The sequence below is a fragment of the Empidonax traillii genome, unplaced genomic scaffold, assembly GCF_003031625.1.
Source record: "Empidonax traillii isolate 1590-97213 ecotype Southwest subspecies unplaced genomic scaffold, ASM303162v1 scaffold48:size2401408, whole genome shotgun sequence".
In the NCBI taxonomy this organism is placed as follows: Eukaryota; Metazoa; Chordata; class Aves; order Passeriformes; family Tyrannidae; genus Empidonax; species Empidonax traillii.
Window position 1 is genome coordinate 2,167,673 of NW_020955241.1, and position 19,733 is coordinate 2,187,405.

The 19,733-nt window shown below is 41.1% G+C and overlaps 1 long non-coding RNA gene across 5 annotated transcripts in view; it reads right to left on the reverse strand.

Moving 5' to 3' along the window:
* The window catches only part of LOC114055153, a 15,953-nt gene extending 2,102 nt beyond the window's left edge, over positions 1-13,851 (reverse strand). For 3 of the 5 annotated variants that reach the window (XR_003570664.1, XR_003570661.1, XR_003570663.1), the window contains exons 1-3: positions 13,748-13,851; positions 1,860-2,111; positions 164-308 (exon numbers count right to left, since the gene is read on the reverse strand). This is a non-coding gene — a long non-coding RNA (uncharacterized LOC114055153). The remainder of the gene's footprint in view (positions 1-163; positions 309-1,859; positions 2,112-13,747) is intronic. The other 2 variants (XR_003570662.1, XR_003570665.1) reach the window with 1 other exon arrangement.
* Between the last annotated feature and the right edge of the window lie 5,882 nt (positions 13,852-19,733).

Sequence of the window (19,733 nt, forward strand, 5' to 3'; positions counted from 1 at the left end):
CCCCCCCCCCAGTTGTTTTCCCTAACATTTTGTTCTATATATTTTGGGCAATTACCCTTGAATTTCCTCTCTTTTCTACTATTCCTCTTATGTGCGCTTTTTTTAGGGTTTGAAACCAAGGCCTAGTCTGCAATTGAACTGACATTAATGAAAGAATATTTACCTAGGCAGAGCCAGTGGGCCAAAGCTCATGTTCTTGGGCTCAGCTGTGGTGAGAACACTCCTAGGCAAGATGTTAACGTAAGATGCTTTCCAGAATTAAAGAGTGGCGTGACTCAAACTCATCTAAACAGTGAGAATGTACCTCTCTAAACAGTGTCAAAGAAGGGAAAATATAAAACCAGTTTTCAAGACCATGTCATATTATATGACTTAAAAAACCCTTTGGTAAATCTTGACTACCTTACAAAACAAATTTGAACCAAAACATTTATGTAAGCTTATCTTCATTGTACTGAGCTGGGTAGTTCCCACTTGGTGTGCTGGTTGGGGTGACCCAGCTACAGCCATTCCTCTCTGTGAGGTTTTTCCTCTTTGTTTGCCATGCCAAGGAGAGTCTGAGCTTGTGAAAGCAGCATTTCAGAGGTGCAATTCACCACCTCACAGATGCTGGTGCCACTAAAATTCCTTTCATCCCTACCTCTTAGAAAACAGTTTTCAAGTGAGCTATGTCTGTACTGATATTCAGTGTAAGGATTTCTATTTCAAGGAGGCTATTTCTATTTTGATATATATAATATAGTCAGAAGAATTATATCCACTGACAATCCTCTCTAAATATTTAACACTGTGTGAGATAAGCTTTATTAACATTGTCCACCACTACGTTTTAACTCACAGGCTGGGTTAAACTTCTACCACTTTTAAATAGTGATTTTTTTTTTTTCTAGCGCAGTATTTCACTGAAATTTAGAAAGTTTCCATGGTTAGGAGGTAGTGGCATCTCCAGGTTTCATTTTCAAATTTCAGGATGGATAAATTACAACATAGATTTTGTAGAATTTCATAGTTACGTAATTCTCATCTCACACCTGCATCACCAGATGTACCTCTCAGTGAATCCTGATTGATAGCAACACAAATGAAAACAGGATTTCGTTCTGTGTTTGGATCAAAATTAACATGCTATGGATAAAGACAAATACATATCTACCTATGAAAAAAAAAAAAATAGTTACCTAATTTGTGATTGCCTTAGTTCAGCAACAACTCAAAGCACACAGAGATTTATATGCATGTGAAAGCTCACCCATATTAGATTGAACTTATATTCCCTAATTCTTCAGGAAAAAAAAGACCCTTTGAGATATATCATCTCTATAATTCTCCATGAACTGAACAGGGACTTGAATAGCTGCTTGCTGCTAAATTACTATATGCACTCCCAAAGGGCTCCCTTTTACTCATTCCCTCCCCAAATGCAGACCTCATGAACCTGCTGAAATCACTAAATTATATTAATATGAGATTCATAGCCCTGAAGGATAGAACTTCAATGGATACTATTATCAGGAAAGCATCTGAAGATGGTAGATGATGCCTGACATATATAAAGTCTTATATATATAATTCAGACCTAAGTCACAAATATGAGGGGGTAAATAAAAAAATAACTTACCTCCTTACCTTGATGAATTCTGTCTGAACATATTTGGATTGACATCTTACACAATAAATTTTTTCTAGCCATCGTCACATCATATCATGATATAATCAGTGGTGTGGAGGGTGGCTTTCCCATCACCTACCCTCTGAGGCCAGCAAAGGCTTCTTAACTCTCCCTTCTTACATATCATAGGCTTTACACCTTGATATCAATAAGTTAAAAGACAGTAATACTTTTCTTTTTGCTAACATACCTCGAGACCAATCCTGCTGCCTTTTTCTTTTTCCAGAAGATACGGGTTAGCTAGGTATGGCAAAGGAAGAGGAAGGAGATCCTCCAAAGATGTCTGGTGGTACAAATCCAGGAGGTCTTGGTCCAAAATGAAGTACACAAGTACACAGTTGTTTCACCACGGTGTCATTAGGCAGACATGGTCATGAAGGGTCAAGACAGAGTAACGCTTCTCTCTTCAGAAAGGGTTGTGGTCACCTTCCTCCCCCTACTCCTGTAAACAACACATAGTTAGAAACCAAAAAACTCTCCTTGAATTATCAAGGAAGGGATTGGAGAAACTGTCCAGCAAAGAGGGGTGGAGGAAATATGGATTATCTGGACAACATCACTCTGCTGATGCAAAGCCTACTGATGTTGAGAGGTTTCCTACTGATTCCAACTGTTTTTTCTAAAACTTTTGCATCACTTGCAAACATGGGTAGTAATGACTGGTGGTTCTACACAACTTTTCTCCTCTTATTTGCTCCCCTCTTTCTTTTGAATGTGAAGTTAATCACATCTTAAGCCTACCTCTAGCTAGTTGTACTGGTGCTACATGAATCTTCACAAGAATCTGCTGTTTCCTGGCCCCTAAAAGACAATATGAAGGTAAAAAGTCTGTCATATGCTTTAAACACCCTGTAACTGACATGATGTGGTTGATGAACCCTTGGAACCTTTTTATTTCTCTGTCTTCTCCTGGCTTGCCAGCTTTCCTCACCCTGCAATCTCAGTCAAGGGGAGGAGTATAAATTATTACATAATTAAAATGAAACAACACTCCCTTTCTTCAAGTGATTCATCTTCAGGTATCCAGAAAATGTACAGCATAAAAATTATCTCCAGTTCAGGGTATTAAGAATACAAACGTAGCTCCTTAGAGGTCTTTTGGAAAAAGATCTATGGACCACATCTAACTTATAAATAAAGAGAACTACTTTCCTGCTGTTTATGTTTGAAGACTAAGATAACCAGATTACAAAGCTTCCCGTGAATTTGTTACACAGGGTGATAGGGTGCTATGTCTCTTTAGGGACAGCCCAGAAAACAAACTGTGATGCAAAGGGCTGTGTTTGGTTCCTCCTCTTCCCCCATGGCAGGAGCTCTCCTGGCAGCAGCTGGTGTCTGTCTCAGCACTTGCTGCCCAGCCAGTTGGCACAGTTTACCTTTCCAGCAGAGTGGGAGGTGAGCCAGAGCCACACCTTTTCTCCACGTTCTTCAGCAGAGGTGGATGACAAGAGAGGAAAACAATAATCCCACAGAGACCCATCTTTTCTCACAATGCAAGTATCTATCACAGAAAGGTCTTAGCAGCCATGAAGGGTCTAGGAGAAAGACCACAAACTCTTCAGTAAATAGGCATGTGTCCATAGAGATTTAAAGTCATAAATTGGTTTTAAACTTATTCATAATACTATGCAGTAATTAAAGGAACCCAGAGATTTATATGCATTTTTTTCTTTTACTAGAAGATGACAAATTAAGGTGTAAATCCTCCTAAAATGCATTAGACAAACACCTGCAATTACTATGGAGGTGCTTTCACAGCACTGGCCTGTGTTTTAAGTCTGTCCCAGTACTGAACCAAAACACACATGGCAATCTTTGCAAACTTTCACTCAAAATGTGTTCTGAAACCTGCTTGCAGCTTGCAAGGGAAAATTAAAATTCAGAGAGTGACACTTTATTTGTTCATATGTACTTTGCATTTTACGTGCCATACTACCCCAACTGTTCATAGAATATCCTGAGCTGGAAGGGGCCCACAAGGATCATCAAGTCAAACTCCTAGCTCTGGACTGCACAACTACAAAAATCACATCATGTGTCTGACAGCACTGTCCAAACACTTCTTGAACTTGAAGGAATTGTTTGCTCGAGTCAGACCCTGGGGGTGCACACAAGAGTAACCAGCTGTGGGTCTCGCAGCAACCTCTGCAGCCTAAGTCTTTGCTTATGTGAAATTTACTCAGGGTGCCTGGTGTAAGCAGCCTCATGGTTGTTCTTATCCTTGCACGTGCAGAAGATACCCTTGGGTCCTGCTCTGCTGCAGGAACATGGTGGGGTCCCACCTGCAGACGTCTGTACATGCCACAGACAGAAGGTATCCATGCCACCCCCCACAGCAGCTTCGTCTCGTGGCTACTGAAACCACTTCTGTGGGGTTGCCCAATCCCAGCTGAACTGTTGCGAAGCTCACAGCATATCCTAAACAACAGGTACAGCTCCAGTGCACGATCACCTCAGTGCAGGTATAACCTTCCTCTTCTCTGAGGTCATAGCATTGGAGAATCTTTGTTCAGCCTGAGGTGTGGTGCTTTTAACCCTTTGATCTGTGCAAGAGTGACACTGAAAATCCACAGTACTTTCCTACCATGTTTTCAATTTCAAGGTGATTCCCTATAAAATTATTAAGTACCATTCACTCACATATTACAACTGTACTTCCAGACTGCTAATACAGATCTTGAAGACTGCATTTGTTACCCTACTACTTTATGAATATCTCACTCCTTCCTGCTGAATGAATACTAAGCATGTCTAAACCTGGAATTTTCAGATGGATGTAACATTGATGGTAAAATACATATATTTTTCAATACATACATAATTTTATGATTCTAGAGTTTTGTTTTCTTTGGGGTGTTTTTTAAAAATTTTTTTTAGCTTTGTTTTGTGCATTTGTTTTGGGGTTTTTTCATGCTGACTTACATGGACACTCCGGATGCCTGTGGCTTCTCCTGAGACCACACTTGAAGAATGGCATCCAGCTCTGGGGCCCTCACCACAAGACAGCCATGGACCTGTTGGAGCAGGTCCAGTGGAAGGCCACAAATGTGGTCAGAAGGCTGCAACACCTCCCTTATGACGGAACTCTGAGAAAATTTGGGATGTTCAACCTAGAGAAGTGAAAGATATCCTGGAAGATATTACTTCAGACTTTCAATACTTGAAGGGAGCTTATAAAAAAGATGTGGGCAGACTTTTTACCATGGCCATGTAGTGATAACACAAGGCGCTAACAGTTTTAACTACAAGGGAGTAGATTTAGATCAGACATAAGGAAGAAGTTCTCTTCTTCTCTACTCACCATGAAGGTGGTGAGAGACTGGAACAGATTGTCCAGAGAAGTTGTGGAGGCCTCATCATTGGAAATGTTCAAGGTTAGATTGGATGGAGCTTTGAGTAACCTGGTCCAGTGAAAGATATCCTTGCCAATGCCAGATGGGTTGGACTATAGATGATCTTTAAAGGCTCCTTCCAACCCAAACCACTGTTAGATTCTTGAATGCCCAAATGAGGATTTGAATATCTATGTTAGTGGACTCAAGTGAGAATGTGGGATTCATCATTGGCAAACTAAGGATATTTGAGGTCAACTGGTAGTGGAACCCCAGAATTCAGAACCCTTATCCCTGAATGAATTTTTTTCAAGGGAAACAGAATCTGGCAGATGAGCCAACAAAATGCATAGGAACTCATCCCTAGTTTAAATTTTACTGTAGAAGCTCAGAAGTAAATCAATGGTTCTGCAGTCATCCAACAATATAATCAGAAAGCAGGCTGTGGAAAAGTCAGGGAAGGAAATTTTAGTGAGCGTGATTTCTTCAACAGCCTTGTGATAATCTGTATCAAGAAAATAACTGATTAAAGTCCTAATAACATTTCAGTTATTGGATTAAGGCTTGGAAAAGACTAATGATTGAGAAAGGGAAGTGAGCAATTGGCCGGAAAACAAACCCAAAACAAAATAACAAAAATTCCCCAAGGTCTTATTGCAAAATTAGGTTTTTAAATGTTTGTATCCAGCCCCCCTCCACTGGGAGGCCTCCGCCCCTCCTTGGGAAGGTGGGGCTGAAAAGTCCCAATATGAAGCTGTGGGAGGAGAAGTCAACTCCTTTCTGAAGGTGGCGAAGTGAGTAGGGTGTTACTACCTCCTGGAAAAGAGAACTGGCTGGCTTTATTTTAATCATGATATCTGCCTTTGTAATCCCTGCTATGCTTTAAGCAAAACCAAACATCTTTTTACTTTTTACTTCAAATGCAAGTAAAACATGTGGGCATGAAAGGAGACGCTCTGGGGAGGAGGATGATGAAAGATCCTGCTAACGCCATCATAAAAGCAAAGCTGCATCAGGAATCTGAAAGGATGCCCTGGGTAGATTTGTTATCAGACCTTCCAATTTGGAAGAGAGAGAGGTATAAAAATAGAGGTATAAAAGAGGACCAAAGAGAGAGGTATAAAAGAGGACCAAAGATTTTCAGTTCCTGAGCCCATAGCTGCTCTGAGGAGCTGAAGCTGTCAGGTTGAACACACCATCAGTGGGATAAGGAGTTCAGCTGCTTGTGAAGGACTTGTATTTTTGTCTTATATTCCCAGGCATTCTTATGTTAAAAAAAAAAAAGGAAAAATACCTAGGCAACAGAACAATCTTTAACTCATTCCCTTTGAGTCCTGAACCTGATGACTTGTCCCAAAAAGAACAGCCCCTCCCCTAGACATCTCTGAACCCCAGCAGAAGTGATCAGTGGGGTGAGGGGGAAGTAAACAGAAAGCCCCAACAGACATGCCCTAAATATTTCCTTTGTACATTGTGTTACTACGCTCGAGAGACATTGCTGAGAAATGGAGTTTACAAACTGGGGAAAAGTTTGCAACTATAACAGTGATATTTATAGTTTTCTAATTTATTTGAAACTTTGTGAAATGTAGGCTGTCCCAGCCTAAGGCAACAGCTAATGTGAAGCTCAGTGAGCAAGATTAGTGGTTATGCTTACTCAGTTTGGGCGGGGGAATCACAAGATTTTGTCCTGCAGACTGTATACACATAGGAGGCAGGGAAAGAACCATTTTCCTGCCTCCTTGAAGGTCCATGTCCAGCTTCCCATTCAGTTCAGTTCAGTTCAGCGTGCTTGCTGTGGGTAGTTCTCATCATTAAAGCACTGTAGAAATCCTGCAGCCTCAGGAGTCGTGCAGGTGGCTGGGCCAGGTTGGGACCAGCCAACCAAGAGTAAAGGTGCTTTTGGCAGATCCGCCAGGGCCCACAAAGATGGAGGAGCCGGAGGCACAACCATCAGGGAGCCAAGCAGCTACCAGACCGTTGCTTTACAGGGCAGTTTATCACCCAACAAATCTTAGCTTTCACTTACTTTAGATGATGGGAAAAGACCTACCCTAGAAATTACTTCCTTAGAGGCAAAAGACTATGAACTTTTATAGTTAAAGGATAACTGCAACAGTCAGTTACTATCACTGTTTATCTACCTGGTCAGATTTTTGTTCTCTCTTACAAAAGAAAACCCAAACCCAAAATCTTTGTTAACTCTTTGATTCATGTCTGCCTCTTACTTATGCCTCTGCTTTTGAAATAGTAAGAGTTCAGTATAATTTTTCCAGTTGTCCAGGTGTGGCCTCAAGACACCACTTTTGGAGCAACTCCCTTCGTCTGGAACCCAGACCTTGTTGCTGCCAGTCATGTCCTGGCAGGAGGGTTACCTCTGAACAACAGCAGCAGTGTTTCAATGAAATGACTAACCTCTACTTTTTCCAGAGGATCCCTGCTACCACTGGTATGTAGGATGGAAGATATGTAGTCTGAGGATATACTAAGACTGTGTAGTCTATCTCATTAGTTAGAAAAGCAAGCAAACAAGAGGATTCTAGGAAGAAAAAAGGGCAATGTATTAAAATAATTAAATACCATCCCAGACTCCAACAGACTCCTTGTCTCTGAGCAATTATGAATAATACTGGGTACATGGAATGAAATTTAATTTAGACTGCAGTTTCATAGTCACTTCAAACTAATCTAAGTTGGCACAGATTATGAAAAGAGGAACCATGCCTGCCTGTCTGTCCCTAACAAAGCCATACCCTCTTTTTCCCCCCTCTTCCCACCACAGCTTCACACACAGAGCAGCTTTATTTGTCTCTGCATGGCATGCAGTGGGGCAGGCAGTTTGCCCAGAGGGACAAGCCTGCTGCTCCCAGAAATACTTTCGGTCTCCCCATTCTCTCTTCTTGGTTACAGCCATCCTGATTACAACAGGCAAAACCCCCCAATGAACAGGGAAAGGTTTTGCTAACCGAGATAAGTTTCCTAGTTTGGGGTGGGGTTGAGTAGAAGGGTGGTGCAGTTATGTCTTCAAGCTGTGATGACAGTACAGCAACATACCTTGAGTACTGTGAATCAGGGGAGCAGTAAAGACACTTGGACTAGAAATGCCCTGGAGTAGGCACTAATTCTGGAATTTCCTGGCTTAACACTGTTTTTTATTGTTGCTGTGTAACATATTAACTTCTAGAGGTCACAGCCTATCAGCCCTGATTCACTGGTGACTTGTCCAAATAAATACAGGCAAGCACAATGTTATCTATTCTAGGCATGAGGGGAAAAAAAAGGCTCTTTTTACGTGTATATATATATGTATTTAAATTGTTTGGCCCATTAAGATATCAATACCCTTCTATCCCTGTGTTTATCTTTGGATACTATAATGAGACACTGGCTACAATTAGCGTTTTGGGGTTGTTAATCCTACATCAGGGAGCCCAAGCTGAACTCAGCAAACACTGGAAAAGTACGTGCCTATGTGCATACATCTAATTCTACCTTTCTTGAAGTTTCTGTGTATTTTCCTGAGTACAACCTCAATCCCACAGCTGGACTTCTATGCTTATTTTAATGTAATTGCACAAGATGAAACTAAAATGTAGCAGCCTCATTTGGAATACTTAAAACCAAATTACAAATAGGTAGTTGAAGTCACATGCTCATTTTGCAGGAGGCTGGCTTTCTCCTGCATCACAAGAGCTGAACAACTGTAAGTCAGTCACTCAGGTGCAAACCTTTTTGAAATCCGCTCTTCACCGCCAGAGATATGCCAAGGGTTCTCATATAAACAAGCACTGTTTACAGATACCTTCTCAGCGGTGGCACTCTATTGTTAAACATTAATTCTTAGGAATGTGTATGTTGTGCAACATTCATACATGCTATTTGGATCTGTTAGCAATTTGAAAGAATGCTTTTAGTAATCTGGGAGCAAAGCATAGGTCTGGGAGAGTTTCCTACACAAAATATAGGAAAAAACAAATTAAAGAGTAAGCAATTTTTATTGGTTTTATTTATTTATTTACTTATTAAAGGTACTCTGAAATTTGTTTTACAGCCATTGAATATTTAGAAAGAAGACAAAAAAGACGTTGACAGTTGGTACCACCTGGTATATATGCATTCTACCAGTGGAGGAGAACAAGCACAGAAGTGGTAAAAGTGCTTGGCAAAAAAGGCTAGGGAATAAATGGCAAGATTTGGGATCATTTTGGGAGAGACAAACAAGAAAGTGGACTATTTTTACTGCAAGGTTCCTGTGGAGAGCAGCAGAGGCGAGGCATCTCTGCTCCACCTGTTGGTGGAGAGGAAGAAGGAAAGGTCTCCAGAGAGAACAGAGGGAACACTCTTGTTTGCCAGGGAGTCTGCAGCAGTAGTTACAGACACACTAAGTTTTCTTTGTCTTAGGAGATAAAGAAGTGAATTAGAAACTCAAAAAGAGACTCAAAGAGGAAAAAAAGAGGGATAACCTTCTTGATAGCAGGCAGCTCTGCCTGGCCTACAGTTATAGTTTGTGAGAGATACCTGGACAAATGCACCTCACTGTCCACACCATACATAGACCTTATGTGTTTGTTTGGGAGATGGGGTTGATTTTGCAGTTCGATATGTTACTTTGGAGTATATTACTTTGGAGTGATGTCATAGAATAGTTTGGGTTGAAAGTGACCTTTAAAGGTCATCTGATCCAACCTGTCTCCAATAAGCAGGGCCACCTTCCGCTAGACTAGGTTGCACAGACCCTGATCCAACGTGGCCTTGAATGTTTCTAGGGATGGGGCATCCACCACCTTTCTTGGCAACTTGTTTCAGTGTTTCATTACCATCATCATAAAACCCACTGACTATGAAGTGAGCTCACAAGACTGTCAGCAGGTACTGTCAGCATGCTCTAACAACTTCAAGGACTTACTCTTTGCTATTTTATGGTATGTTTTGCGTTTTGCTTACCCCAAGTTGGTAACCACTAAGAAGAACTTCCAATTTGCTGTCTTTGGATATTTATCAGTGTAATACTGGGTTGCTCTGTCCAGTATCTAGAGGCTTCCAGTAAACTGGTAAAGTTATTTGTTGTACTACATCTGATATCATTACATCTTAGTAAAAGGTTTAGTTTGTTATTTGCTGAGATAATGGGAATACAAGTCAGTGACCATGAGAAAACACACATTTACACAGAGTGCATAAATGACAACATGTGTTAAGACTCCTGTGTAAGGAGATTCCAACTGACCCTAGTAGGCAGAATTATTTAGAATGCTCTTAGAGTATCTCATTCAATGAAGCACAGCACACAGAGCAGAAAGTTCAACATGTGCCCTGGAATCAGAGCTGGTCCGTATTTTTAGACTCTAAACTCAGAGCATGCCTGTACAAGGGTGCCATTTCAATATCTCTTTGAGAGCCTTATTCTTGTTGGGGACATTTTGCAAAATGCCCATGGTAGGGAGAAATTGTCTACCTACATCTAAAGTCAGGAAAAATTCCTCTGGGAGTCACAGTGACTCAGGAACAGCTGAGCTCTGCCAAACTGGAACAAGTTCAAAGGAAGCACTGCCTATGATCAATTCATTACATAAACCTCAGATAAGGGAGTGGCAAGAAACTTTCCTGCCACCAACCATGAAAAACAGTTAAGGGGAAACAAACCATCCACCACATGGGCTTTTAAAAATGAACTCAAATCTCGGTAGCGTAAGGGCCCCAATGGGCCTGGTCGCAAACATAGAAGAAATCAAAACCAGAGATCAAGCTGGTGTTGTGAGCCATAATGCTATTTCTTCTAATATCTCCAGGCACATACAGCAGCTGCAGTTAAGTAGATAGCCTTAGGAAATAACTTCTTAATTCAAGAAAGCAGGAGAAAAGTCATTCTATTTCCTCACATTCTTTATGCAGTCTCTGTTGCTCAAGTGATGAAATTCCTATGAAATGTAATAATAAAAGACAATCCTGTGTAACAAGGGCCTACATAAGTTAAAAAATGCCAAAGGTGGATCTCAAGCAAGTCCCACACAGGTTTCCAGGAACTGATGAATTTCTTTGGGCATCAAACCACTGGATAGACAGAGAGGATCCTACTGCCTCAGGGCTGGTAAAGCCTCAGAGCACAGGTCTTAGCAGGAACTAAATGCAAAACAAAATTTGAAGCTGTGTTTCGTACTAAATCTTTCACTATACAGTACTTGGTCTTTTGTATGTGGTGATATAAGTGGCTAGGACCCCCACACAGTTTCTCTGCATGCTATTCAAGAAAATATTTCTTAAATCAATGGGGGAGAAGAAAAAAGCTTATGGTCATGGTTTATGCACAACTCTTGTAGAATTTCAGCATGCCCTGGAGAGTGCCTGGTTGGAGTAATTAGCAGGAGTAATTTATTTGTTTAAATAAGTTCACATTTGGCAGAATTCTGCAAACTACTTACCAAAAGCCTTCTAAGAATTTTACAACAGCAACAAACATGAGTAAGAGGTCCTGTCCCGATGAAGGTGGGAAAGGGGTGAAAAAAATTTTAAAAAATCACAAAAATACCTAGTCAGATGACTTCATAAAACAGTTACTTTTGCCTCTGCTCTTGAAATACTAGAGTCAAAAACTTCCTGAGGATTAAGTGGGAACTTCTGGGATTCTTCCAGAATTAAGCTACATAAAGCTAATGAAAGGCAATTTGAGAACGTCCCCAAAACTTTAAACCTTCCAGGGAGAAAGTTTAGTCTTTTCTAGGAAATCATAAAAGAGGTTGGACAGGAGCCATTCCTCCCTCTGAGGTTGTCGTTTTTCATGTCAAGAACAACTAAGTGCATTTTTCTCCTTTTTCTCTGGGGACTGGGTTGTTGCAGAGAGTAACACACTCAGCTCTGGGCAGGAGAGCTCTCCGGGAGAAAGGCCGTGCCCAGCAGCTTCCCAAGAGGCTGGGGCCACATGAAATCCAGGTCTCTCCTGTTTACCAGCTCAGTAAAGGGAGAAAGAGAGCTTTTATAACTGTTTGAGTAAAACTTAAATCTTACAGGTATCTCTTCTCTGATAGGAAAACACCTTTTATTACTTGAATTAAAGTCCTTTTCTCACATGTCTCAGGAGATACACGTTTTGCTGAGCTGCATAGGAAGTCCACCATAAGGCAGACATGCTTGCACAGTGATCATCCAGTTCCATTCAGTGCCTGCACCAAGAAAAATATACTGACCTCATTCTGAAGGAGAAGAAGGTTTGTGTGCAAGCAGAACCTGAATAGGATCTTCCTAGAGAGGTCAGATGAGAAATCTGAATAACCAGTGAAATGTTTCCTCATGGACAAAATGTATCACATGCATGAGAAATGAACTGAACTCTTTCCCATATTACCATGGTCCTTTTCATCATGTGTGTCAACATGTCTTTGCAATTCTTTATCACCATCACATTAGTGGTCAAAAGCAGAATTTAAAATTGCAAAACATACCAAAGCTGCCTCATAAATCTCAGTGAGGTACAAAATACCTTAAAAAACCAATTTCCTAACCAGGGTTCCTCTCTGTAGTGTAAGTTAGAGTAGAAGATTATAAGAGTCTCACATGCCCCAGAAATAATTAATCTGGCAGTGTCTTTATTCTCTCTTCGCAATTCCCTCACAGCCAGGTTCAGACCAGGACAACAGACAGGGCTTACCCTGATGCAGAGGAATTCTCCATCTAAGTGCCCTAAGTCAGATCAACAACAACCCAAACACCCAAGCAAACAAAACCCCTCCAAATATACTGAAAATGAACCAACTAAACCCCCTAAACTCCACAATTTCGTCAGAACAGCCAGGTTAGCTCTGACTAAAAATCCACGAACAGCGAGCATCTGTGGAAGTGAGTAAGATCAGAATGAAAGTTTAAAAGATAAATTCAGATGCCTTAATAAGTGTTCAACTAGATAATGTTCCATTTGTTTTTAATTGAAGCTTATAGTCTTTATAGCTGCATGATTTTCCTTAAAGTGAAGGAATAAGGAGAGAGGAGGAAATTTAGCAACACCATAATTAACTACTTAGGGCAAATCCTTCCATCAGATTCATGAGACAGATTTCAGATAAGCAGCTCAAATGAAGGATTATCTTGCTAGCAATGCGGAAATGTTGATCAGCTTGATATTTCCATTCTGCAGACAAGAGTTCATGCTGGCTGCTCACTATTTTCTGCAAGGAGGTAAATCTCCACAAAGGTGGCAGGTCTGATCCAGAGGGGATTTTGTTTTTAAAACCCCTGCACATGACCATCTTGTACCTGTCTGTTTTCAGGCAGAAATGAGGTCTGAATTTAAATGCTTCTCAGCTGCCTCCTTTGAGGAGGGTTACCAGGCAAGTGGATGCCCTGATGGTATGATGGATGTGTTGGAGCACATTGAATGTGTGCTAATATGGTGTCTTAGCACAAACATTAGCACTTGAAAGCATCACAAAGTACTCAAGCATTCTGGAAATACTAAGCTCAATTAAAAATATAATCTCCTATTACTGATAACATCCTCAGCATATGTTTCATGGCATTTAAATAGACCCCATCTAGCCAGTAGATTTAAATTTCAAAGAAGAAAGGCCTGTCCCTCTCCTCGGAAATACACTGAAAAAAAGCATACAAAATTTAAACTGGAGCCTTGTCATATCCTTAACAGTCTTGTATTCACCAGTCTTGTCTGGTGCCTGGTCAACTAATGGGACTGAAAAAGTGAGACACTTCCATTCCCAGTGGAAAAGAGAGATAATATTTTGTGGCATCTCATGCCTACCATGCACTTTTCACTCCTTTTGCCTCATTCAAAAGTTGGAGAGATGGCTTGAGCAAAATCCTAATTTCAGTTTCAGGATCTAAAAGCAGTTTGGTCAATGATCTCTATTTATCCATTATTTACTAAGTAGAAAAACACACACACTTTGGTAAGTTATATTTTTAACAAGAAAGAATGGACCAGACACATTGGGGGGAGGGGGAGGGAAGATAACACACAAGATTTTCTATTGCTGTATTCACAGAAGTAGTACCTGTCTCTTAGATTTTTTATTTGAATATGGACTGCATATTTCAGCACAGTATATAAAAAATATTCTGTCTCCAGCTGATATATTTCCATTTCCATTGTTTGACTTATGCAAACATGTTACACATTTTGCCCTCATGCAAAATTAAACGTTGTCCATTATGAGAAAAGAAAAGGTGCTAGTCATGCCACACAATTTCCCTACGTCTTAGATGCCCACAAGATAAGTAACCATGTTTTAAAATTGGCATCAGAATTCTTCAGAGAGGCAGCTGTTCATTTAAAGTACATTAAAGTGGATTTCTTTATATTTTGTAATAACTAGAGTGAATCTGTTAGAACTAAAAAAAAAAAAAAAAGTCTGTTTGAAACTTGGAACTTAGCCTACTCCCACCCTTATTCAGATAAAATCCCACCCCAATACCCCCCAAACAAAAATAATTTTTGCTGAATGCATGCCTAAACAGATAAGCCTCACAGTAAGATTTCCAACAAATACTCAGGAGACTTAGATATCAAATTTCCATCAACTGAAAAAATCCCCCTTTCTCTCCAAGAGCATTGAGATAAGATCATGTGCAGACATCACATCATACTCTGCTCATGTCTGTGTGCTTAGCTATGAAGTACTCATATAATTCCTGAAATTATTCATCCTTGGATTCCCTGACACGTTAGTTGAGTTTGAGAGTTAACAGTCTCTTGGCAATTGCCATTTCTCCTCCAATTTTTTTCTACACAGGCAAGCCCTTAAAGTATCATGGCAGATCTCAAGAACCTCAGCAGTAAATGGGAGGGATGCTCATACTGCTGTGACAAAATCTTTTGAAGCCCTACAGCTCAAATTCAGTACTATCATCTCCACTCAAGCAGCTGCTACCTGTCAGGGAGAAGCAGATCCTTGTGCTCATAGAGAAGACGACAGATATCTTTTTTATTTTTCCTTATTTCACTAGCTCTGGTTTCAGAGTTGATAGACGGTAGCCGCATTTCTGGAGGTAACCCCATACTGGAGAAAACAGTCAAATAACATAAAAAATAAATCCAGTAAGGTCTCTGTAACATGCACACACAAACAATGATCATTTGTATGCTTCCAAGCATATGACTATTTACTGAGTGTAGAAACCAAATGAACAGGTAAAGTGTTGATCATCTCTCAGACAGCAGAGTCACTAGGTGGAATCATTTGCATTATCACCCTTATCCTCTTTTTCAGTGATTAATCAGACTCACAGAATGCTTTCAGTTGGAAAGGACCTGAAAGATCATCTATAGTCCAATCACTCTGCCAAGGGCAGAGGCACCTTCCACTAGATCAGGTTACTCAAAGTCTCATTCAACCTGGCCTTGCACACTTGCAAGATGGGGCATCTGCAACTTCTCTGGGCAATCTGTTTCAGTGCTTTCTCACCCTCACAGTAAAGAATTTCTTCCTAATATCTAATGTAAATCTACTCTCAGTTTGAAGCCATTACTCCTAGTCCTATACATGCTCTTGTGAACAGTACCTTTCCAACTTTCTTGTGGGCTTCCTTCAGGTACTGGAAAGTGCTATAAGGTCTCCCTGGAGCCTTCTCTTCTCCAGGTTGAAAAACCCCAACTCTCTCAACCTGTCTTCATGTACCTTGTTAATAATGCACACACTCACAGGTAATGAACTTTCTTTGCTATATAAGATAAATCAACATCTCAAACATGCTTCTATCTTTCTTCTCACCATCTTTCCAGCATACATAGTTACTGAAAAATGGGAGCAGCAGTGCACAAAAGCCTGGGTACATAAATCCCAAAGGCACTCTTTTGGTTGCCCAGGCAATGCTATCAGGATTGGCCCTGCCTGCAGTAGAGGACCACAGACCTTGTGACCCAAAAAACCATCTGAGAAGTATTTTTAGTGAGCATCCAATAACTGAATGAAGCCCAACATGACAATTCTAGGCTAGAGTTATTTCTTTTAAAAAAATGCTTTGCTCATGGGAACAATTCTCATTTTAGACTCACTACTGCTGTAAAATAGTGTTTTCATTTTCCTATGCTCACCGCTACTCTTTCAGATAGCCTGCAAGGCTCAGCTTTATAGCAGCAACAGTATTTTATATAATCCCCTTTACCCCTGTTCCTCCTATGGACAGCTCTTAAAATGTAAGAAAAAAATATCCTTTAAATAGTTATGTGTAAGGTGAAATTTATGATGAACATTAAAACCAGTTTTAAATAGTGCAGTCTGCAGCTTGTTTAAAATCCAATAGATTGTCTAAGATCCTTGCAAAGAGTCTTTCCACAGTTACTGCATAAGAGAGAGAGAATGGAGAAGCAGAGGAAAGTGATGCCCTCAGTGACCTTGCCCTGTAATAGTGCTTGTGGCTTGAAAGTGACTGCAGAGCTGATATTCGGTTGCATTGGTCTTTGAAGTAAATCTCACTCAGGTTGTTCCTGTGAAATAAGTTGTAATTCCTGCAGGAAAATGAAAATATCTGTAAATAACAAGTGCTCTGAAATTAAAGTCTTGTTTCCTTTGTTTGCTGTAAGGTGATTGCTGGTTATCTTGTTTTTTTAAAAGCAGATGGAGCTCTCTTCTTGGGTGCTAATCAGTGCTCTCAACTCTTACTGAAGTCAGCAGTATTATGGGACTGTTACCTTCAGGCATTTAACTTGGGTAACTAAGTTCATCCACTCTTACTTTAGACATTGCCTCCAGGAGATGGAATTGAGTTCAGAGTACCGCAGTTTCTTGATTTATGGAGAAATGTGAATCCTTCTTTCTTTCTTTCTCTGTTAAGTACAAAGGGAGATATAATTCTGATAGCTGGGAAAGTATATGTCAGACAGGGTGAAAACCTGCATCAAGATCTCTTTGTAGCTGATAAATAGAATTTAGTCCACATAATACTGATATAGAGTGAGAAGAGCAGAGAAAAGTTCTTGCCAAGCCACTTGCCTAAAATGCAGCAGTCTCTAATGTCCTCAGAATTTCAGTCATATCAAGTGGCAAGGGAGACATTCCAAATAGTACCAAAATAAATGAAGACCAAAATTTTCCTTAGAGTATTAGAAAGAGAAGAAAGTTCCTTCAAGTCTACAGCTTGAATGTTGCAGTCCTTTACCTCAACTTCTCTGTCAGCTCATTCCATTCCTTGCTGTTATATTGTGTTTTTTCTTGGCAAAAGGCACTCTTTGTCAGCTTACCCAGTTTACAAATAAATCACATTTATAGATATGAAAATTCTGTTTTAAAGGACTTGAAAGGAACTGAATTATAACCAGATCTACTTTTTAGCAAACATCAATGTTCCCTAATGAATTCAACAAGTGTTATTCAAAGATGACTATCAGAAGTGCTGCTATTAAAAAACATGGAATACCATAGTATAAATTTGTAATTCTCCACAGTTATTAAGTTACTGTTAAATATTAGGATCCACAAAATATTGGTCCTATCCCATTGGGTTTCTATTCAAACAATATGAAAGAAAAAGCCTTTGAACAACAATTACTGAGAACATAAGCAAGCAGAGAGAAAAAAAAAAAAAAGAGAATGAGAAATTAATAACAATGGTTCCCTGATGCAAATTCACTCAGGTTGACCTTCTACCCACAATGTCACAGAATCATTTAGGTTGGAAAAGACCTTTGAGACCTAGTCCAAGCTTTGACTGATCACCACCTTGTCAACTAGACCATGGCCCAGTCATTTCTTGAACATCTCCAGGGACAGTGACACCTCTCTGGACAGCCTGTTCCAATGTTTAACATCCACTCAGTGACGAATTTCTCCTGATGTCCAGCCTGAACCTCCCCTGGCACAACTTGAGGCTTTGTCATCTCATTCTTTTGCTACTTGTCTGGGAGAAGAGGCCAACCCTGACCTGGCTACAACCTCCTTTCAGGTAGTTGTACAGAGATACAAGGTCACCCCGGAGCCTCCTCTTCTCCAGGCGAAACAAGCCCAGCTCCCTCAGTCGCTCCTCTCAGGACTTACCCTCTGGACCCTTCAACAGCTTCAGTGCCCTTCTCTGGACATGCTCCAGCTTGTCCTTCCTGTAGTGAGGGGCCCAAAACTGGACGCAGTAGCCAAGGTGTGGCCTCAACAGTGCCCAGTACATTGGGACAATCACTTTCCTAGTCCTGCTGGCCACACTTTTTCTGATACAATACAGGATGCCATTGGCCATCGTGGCCACCTAGACACACTGCTAGCTCATGTTTAGCCTGCTCTCAACCGGTACCCCCATGTCCTTTTCTGCCAGGCAGCAGGAGATGGACATCTGTCCTGTAGATCTGAGATCCTCAGTTCTAGGGACATATAACATACATGCTACATGTTAAGGCTGTTAAAATTTTATCTGTTATGTGTATGAGACTAGTTGGATGCTTCCAATTGCATGTCTTTCCGATAAACTGTGACACTTCTGGTCAAAAGCTAAAAGACATTTTAGAACTGGTGATATTTGAGCAGAATTGTCACTTAAGTCCTGCTCAGAATAAAAATGGATTTAATTTCACTGCACAAAACTGCAGATTGTTTGGACATTTGCAAGAGCATAGCACACAATTTTTGGTCCTTAGCATAGTGTTAGAGATTAAATACTTCTACCTTATTCAAATTCATGTATCAGAAGNAAAAAAGAGAATGAGAAATTAATAACAATGGTTCCCTGATGCAAATTCACTCAGGTTGAGCTTCTACCCACAATGTCACAGAATCATTTAGGTTGGAAAAGACCTTTGAGACCTAGTCCAAGCTTTGACTGATCACCACCTTGTCAACTAGACCATGGCCCAGTCATTTCTTGAACACCTCCAGGGATAGTGACACCTCTCTGGACAGCCTGTTCCAATGTTTAACATCCACTCAGTGACGAATTTCTCCTGATGTCCAGCCTGAACCTCCCCTGGCACAACTTAAGGCTTTGTCATCTCTTTCTTTTGCTACTTGTCTGGGAGAAGAGGCCAACCCTGACCTGGCTACAACCTCCTTTCAGGTAGTTGTACAGAGATACAAGGTCACCCCGGAGCCTCCTCTTCTCCAGGCGAAACAAGCCCAGCTCCCTCAGTCGCTCCTCTCAGGACTTACCCTCTGGACCCTTCACCAGCTTCAGTGCCCTTCTCTGGACATGCTCCAGCTTGTCCTTCCTGTAGTGAGGGGCCCAAAACTGGACGCAGTAGCCAAGGTGTGGCCTCAACAGTGCCCAGTACATTGGGACAATCACTTTCCTAGTCCTGCTGGCCACACTTTTTCTGATACAATACAGGATGCCGTTGGCCATCGTGGCCACCTAGACACACTGCTAGCTCATGTTTAGCCTGCTCTCAACCGGTACCCCCATGTCCTTTTCTGCCAGGCAGCAGGAGATGGACATCTGTCCTGTAGATCTGAGATCCTCAGTTCTAGGGACATATAACATACATGCTACATGTTAAGGGAGCCCCCGGTGGTGTAGAGGAAAACACACTGCACTGTCACTGCAGAGACCCGGGTTCGATTCCCGGTCGGGGCCCCTCCCCGGGCAGATGGAGCTCGTTAGCCCATAAGGCAATCCATCTACGTCCTGAGGACCTCGCTGCCACCGTCCAAGCGTGCTTGGCCCTGGCAGATGAACCTCAGGATTAAAGGGTGGGCTCAGTTCCGCGCACACTGTGTCTCACCTAAAAAATCCAATGCGCAGGCTGGAAGGTGTAAAGACCTTCCCCGGTTCTTCGTTCGCGAAGAGACTGGCCACACACTACATGTTAA